At 37.4% G+C, this 6,615-nt stretch overlaps 1 non-coding gene across 1 annotated transcript; it reads left to right on the top strand.

Annotated features, from left to right (window-relative positions):
* Nucleotides 1-290: 290 nt before the first annotated feature.
* Nucleotides 291-396, top strand: LOC141663392 (small nucleolar RNA R71). The gene has a single exon (XR_012551466.1). It is a non-coding gene; the product is annotated as a small nucleolar RNA R71 (small nucleolar RNA).
* Nucleotides 397-6,615: the final 6,219 nt, after the last annotated feature.

The raw sequence follows: 6,615 nt of genomic DNA, 5'->3' as shown, positions 1-6,615 counted from the left end.
CCAACTAAGCTGATTTACTAGAAATAGCACACTGCTTTATCTCATGGGCACCAACACAAAGCTCACAGATACTAGTGATCTGATTAACTCCATAATTAGCCAAAAAATCCACCTTCATCATCAAAGCCTTAAGTTGAGCATCTATAGCAGTAGATGCATCTACCTCAATCAATTCATAAGCTTCATCATAGCTTTTAGCCCATAAGGCTCCTCCTGATGCTGCATCAAGCATGGGTCTAGAATTAGCACCCAATCCATTATAAAAATAGTTAATGATCGTCCAGTCAGGCATCCCATGGTGAGGACACTTTCTAAGCATCTCTTTGTAGCGATCCCAAGCCTCACATAATGATTCTCCGATTGTTGAGCAAATTAAGTAAGTGCATTTCTGATTGTAGCAGTATTCGCCATAGGAAAGAATTTAGTTAGGAACTTTTGAGCAAGATCCTCGCATTTGGTGATAGACCCTGGTGGTAGAAAATGTTACCAGCACTTAAATTTATCCCGCAGAGAGAATGGGAAAAGCCTCAACTTAATAGCATCTTCAAAAACTCCATTGAACTTCAAAGTGTCGCAGGTCTTGATAAAATCTCTGATGTGCATGTTGGGGTCTTCTGTAATAACACAAATTTTTGAGACCTTGTAAAAATGTTTAATGAATAGTAACCCTGACTAACGGGGAAAACTTTTTAGCCCACACTATGTTATGCATGAGAAAATGAGTTTCGAAGTTGATATTATGATTATACGTACCAAATGAGTGTATGTAAACACTATTAGTTTTCGAAGAAAATGAACTTTAAAAAACGACCATATTTATGAAGCATCGAGGATTACGGGAATCACAATATAATTATGAATTTAAAACCCTACGGATTTATATCCAAGTACAATAATTCAAAACATAAGGATTAAATACGAAAAGATTTACGTCGCGAACTGTTTACGAGAAATTATTACGAAAACTTTTAAGCGACCGAGCGAGCGCGTAAATGATTAAATAAACGTAACACACTAACTAACCATGTTATAAAAGTAACCATGGTTACTTTATCAAATAGTGAGCTAAGGTATAGGATGAGCAACCAAGGGCTAGCAAATAGTAAGCTAAAAAGCTAAGTTAAGTAGCTTAGCTTGTAAAGTACAAAGGCTAGCTAGTTTTTGTCTAAGATTTGCCAACATAAATCAAATCATAGGATATAAACTAGAGAATAAAAATTGATACAAGATATCACTTGCATAATTCCAAGAAGCTCCCAAGAAGCAACACAAAAACACTCCCCCTCTCTCCCAACCTTCTTCATTCGGCCCTAACACAAAAAGAAGAGAAATCAAATTCAAAACTTCAAGCTGTAGCCATGGATAAATCCTCCCATTAATTCTCAAGCTTCATACCACCTAAACTAAGGTAAAATAAATTTTTGAGCTCTTTTTATCAAGGTTTGATGGGTGAAATAAATTCAAGAAAGATGATAGTCAATAGTATGAATAGTAACTTTTATTTTGTTTCTTGATTTTAATGGTTGCTTTAAGTTCCAAAAACCATACTAAGCACTCCCAAGACTTCACCATCATCAAGAACACATCCCAAGCTCTCAATAAAGGTAAAAATCTTTGACCTAACCTTACTTAAGATTTAAGTTCAAGATTCTTTTAGAACATAGTTGTAAACCTAGTTTTGGTGGAAGTATTATTGTAATCTTGATGTTTAGCTAAATAGATTTAAGGTTGATTGTTGTTGCCTCAATAACATGATTTTATTGAGAGGAGTTAGTGTGGTGATGATGATATGTTGATTTTTGGTGGTAGTATAAAGATTTAAGGCATAAATGAAACTCCGATCGTAACTGTAATCTCGCTAAAACGAATAAAACGTAACTTTAAATTTCTGCAGAAAGTCCCGAAGATGTAAACTATAATTTATTGAAAAATAACCCTTTATAATGATAGACAATGTTATAAGGATCGTTTAGGTATTTGAATAGCGTGATTCCGATTTACGGATCAAAAGTTATGGCTGTTTTACTAAAAGTGATTTACGCGACAAAAACTGCTACAAATTACAAATTTTGAAAATAAAAAGGATTGACTTAAAAATGTTCATAAATCATGAAATTTTTACAGAAAGTAGTAATTTAAGTTTCGTAACTGCCATTAAAATTTCAAGTAAAAATAATGATTTTTCAATTTAATAAAAATACCGGAGTCGAGACCGCACGATTAGAAAACCTTAGAATTCATAAGCAGAGCCGACGATGAAAATGTAAACGGACTAAAGGTACCTCGGAAAAGAAAGCGACCGTAACATAAATAAGTACGTAAGGTAATAATAAGGATAAAATACATTGAGAGGATGCATAATAAGTAGCACATGAGTGCGAGTCGCCGTAAGTTAGAACGGGACCTAACAAAACGAATTTTTGTTTATGGTTATAGATTTTCGAGCGGAACCTAGAGCATCCTTCACCTCGAGATACCCATGCAAGTTTACGAACCCAACTCCATTTACTGTTGTGTTGTGAAAGGAATGTTTTATTATCATTGCATAAATACCATGCTTGCCATGATACTTTGTAATTGAGTTTTCGCATAGTGTAGCGATGTTGTACGATAAGCATATATCGTAAAATGTGTAAATCTGCTATAAGCGTGATGTATAATTATAAGACCGAGAGTCGGTCGAGATTTCAAAATAAAAACCCGGGAATCATGCCAGTGATATTATAGGACGATTAAAAGTCCATAGTAGTACATTTTAAGAGATTCAACGTCCACTTACAAAATATTAAACACCTTGAACTTTTATTAAAACAATTTCCAAAGATCGTATTCCCTCAACTATACTTTATCGTTCGAATAATAAATATTTATTTACTATTTATTTATTATGGAGAAGTATTCTCCTGTGAATATTTATTTCAGACTCGATTAAATATTAAAGATTATTAAATTACTTAAACATAAATTAGTTGAGGAATATTATTTCAAATATTCTTTTAAAGTATAATTATTCGAGGTTTAATTATTTAACGATTAATATTTAATTATTAATTATTTATTAAATGATTTGTTTATGATTTAAAAATCAGATTACCTGATTTAAAATACTTTTTGATTTTCGGAAAATCATTCGAATAATTTCAGAACGTCGGAGAATATTATCTCGACTTATTTTAATTATTTTGATTATAGTTTCAAAAGAAACTCCTCCTTATATAACAAATACGTTGACAACGGTCAACTCACATCCTTAGTACTTCCTCCGAAAATTCTCGGAAGTACATATATATATACGTACAAATCAAAGTGTACCTATCAACAAGCAATATGCTTGGGGAACAATATAAGTTCCAGATATATTATGGGATTCTTACAAGGACAAAGAGGGGTAGACTCCAGTACTTCGTGGACCGGGGAGACTACCAATTTACTACCACATGAGAAGGTATCTTATATACTGATAAACATGTGGAGTATCCGTACCTGAGAGGGATGGACGCAAAACCGTGTCTTGAGAGGGATAGACGCGAAGTGTGTACCTGAGAGGGATGAACACAGAAAAGGCCCGAATGTGGCCAGGGTGATAACCAATAATAAAAAGGGACTCATCCATCTACATGTAGAAAAGGTTACTATTTCCGTAGTTGACGCAGAGCTAATATTGGCAGGAGCGATGAGGAGGGTGTGTGACCTCACGCGTAGTGATAGTGACTGAGGGACTAGTGACTATATGTGGACCTTGAAGAAGGCTGAGTGACTTGTCACCAATTTTGATAGGATAGCTGGTAGTAGATAACGTTCCTAGCCCTTTAGGGTGCACGACTTATGTATTTGTATTTCAGTATTCAAGACAAATAATGATGTATTATAATCAGGCCATGTATGAACTCGGTTAGTTGTTTTGTCCTCAAGATATAATTGGGAGACTCTATGGTATATATCTAGCAGTTATTAGGAAATTGATTTCCATATTATTGCACTTGATGAAAATATGCTAGATAATAAATGACATGCTTACATATGAATAAATTAATCCAATAGTAAAATTTTTGCAACTATATTGACAAATTTTCATTATCAAAATAATGCTGGAAGAGGAACCAGGGAACAGCCCGCAGAATCTGTTAACCAACAACGGAATGAACCTGACCCTGTAGTGAATGAGGAAAGTGAAAAAGACCTAGACTATAATGAATATGATGAGGAACAATACGTAGAAGAAGAGGCTGAGGATACCCATCAGGAAGGGAACCCCATGAATGAGTTTATGGAACTTTTAAGGGCAAAACTGAACCAGCAGCCCATTCCACCACAGCCGCATATTGCCCAACAGACAGTGGCCACTGTCTTCAGGGCATTCAAATCCCTCAAACCCCCAGAGTTTCTAGGATCTGCTGACCCCGTTGAAGAACGGGCCTGGCTCAAGGAAATAGAAAAGTCTTTCGAGATACTAGGTGTGGAAGAATGATACAAGACCATTTTTGCTTCTTACATACTGAAAGGAGAAGCTAATTACTGGTGGGAGTCCAAACGAAACCTCGAGACTGATGTTGTGATTTCATGGGATAGATTTACCCGACTATTCTTAGACAAGTATTTCCCTAGGTATATGGAAACTCGGATGGAGATTAAGTTTCTAGAGTTGAAACATGATAAGATGATTGTGGCAGAGTATGAGGCCAAGTTTACTGAGCTGTCAAGATTCGTGACTGAGTTCATGAATACCGAAGAGAAGAAAGCGCGAAGGTTTCAGCTTGGTCTGAAACAGTGGATCCAGAACCGAGTGGCAGTACTAGAGCTGACAGATTACGCCACCTTAGTGCAGAAAATCTCGATTGTTGAAGCTAGCAGTGAGCAAAGTTTGAAGGAAAAGGAAAATAGGAAGAGGAAGATAGGAAGCCAAGGAGGAGGAACCGGGAACAGGAGCCTTCCAAACAGGTTCATCAGGGGAGTGGTGTCCCAACCTGCGCGAGGCCCCGGATTCAGAAAGGCCCCAAGTGAGAGTGTTGGCCAGGGCGGCGGACAATCTAGGGCAACATTTCATAGCCAACCCCGTGCCCCAATACCGGAGTGTCAAACCTGTAAGAGGCGACACCTTGGAGTGTGCAGCCAGGTGAGAGCCCCTTTAAAATGCTATAAGTGTGGCCAAACCGGACACCTTGCCAATAACTATAACCAACCCAGCGTGACATGTTTCCAATATGGGAAAGTAGGGCACATGAGGAAGAATTGCTTGACATTGAAACCCCCAGCCTCAGGGATGAGCAGAGCTGCATCCAACCGAGCCCCAGTTGCTAGGACCTTTAACATGACCGTTCAGGATGCTGTCCGAAACATGGACGTGATAGTAGGTACCCTGCTGTTAAATTCCAAACATGCAAATGTCCTATTTGATTCTGGAGCAACCAAGTCATTTATATCTCAAGATTTTTCTAAAAAGTTAAAACTTAACGCCGTACCGTTACGTGAGGTATTACAAGTGGAAATAGCAAATAAAGAAATAATTCTTGTGAATCAAGTACACCCCAAATGCAAGTTGAAATTAAAAGGGAAGGTCTTCGAGGTTGACCTAATCCCATTTACGTTAGAAGAATTTGATGTAATCTTAGGAATGGATTGGTTATCCAGTAATGGAGTGCAAATAGATTGTGAGCGGAAGAAGGTAAAAATAAGAGTGTAAAATGGAAAGGAAGTAGTATTTAGAGGTCAACGACAGACCCAAATTTTTTTGACCATGCTACAGGCAAAAAGATTGTTAAGGAAAGGTAACGAGACCTATTTAGCTTATGTGATGGATACTAAGAAGGAAGTTCATAACATACAGGACATACCCATAGTGAATGAATTCGAGAATGTGTTTCCAGAGAACTTACCAGGATTGCCACCCGACAGAGAAATAGAATTCACCATAGAATTAGCACCAGGGACAACACCAGTGTCCAAGGCCCCTTATCGGCTAGCCCCAGTAGAGATGAAGCAACTAGCTTCTCAACTGCAAGAGTTATTAGATAATGGGATGATAAGACCCAGTGTGTCGCCATGGGGAGCGCCAGTACTGTTCGTAAAGAAAAAGGATGGCAGTATGAGATTATGCATAGACTACCGAGAGTTGAATAAGCTGACTATTAAGAATAGGTACCCTCTCCCTAGTATTGATGACCTATTCGACCAACTCAAGGGTGCTGTACATTTTTCCAAAATAGATTTGAGGACAGGATATCACCAGTTGAAAATCAAACCTGAGGATATATCGAAGACTGCTTTTCGCACTAGGTATGGACACTATGAGTTCTTAGTCATGTCATTTGGGCTAACCAATGCACCCGTAGCCTTTATGGATTTGATGAACAAAGTGTTCAAAAAGTACCTAGATATATGTGTGATAGTTTTTATAGACGATATTTTAATCTACTCAAAGACAGAGCAAGAATATGCAGAACATTTGAGGATAGTCTTAGAAATTTTGAGGAATGAGAAATTATACGCCAAGTTCTCGAAATGTGAGTTTTGGTTAAGGGAAGTTCAGTTCTTAGGGCATGTGGTGAGTAGAAAAGGAGTTTTAGTTGACCCCGCCAAGATAGAGGCAGTATCCAACTGGGAAATACCAACTAACCC

Source organism: Apium graveolens, chromosome 5, assembly GCF_009905375.1.
Source record: "Apium graveolens cultivar Ventura chromosome 5, ASM990537v1, whole genome shotgun sequence".
In the NCBI taxonomy this organism is placed as follows: Eukaryota; Viridiplantae; Streptophyta; class Magnoliopsida; order Apiales; family Apiaceae; genus Apium; species Apium graveolens.
The sequence above is the reverse complement of the archived record's forward strand: the minus strand, read 5'-3'. Positions and strand labels throughout refer to the sequence as shown.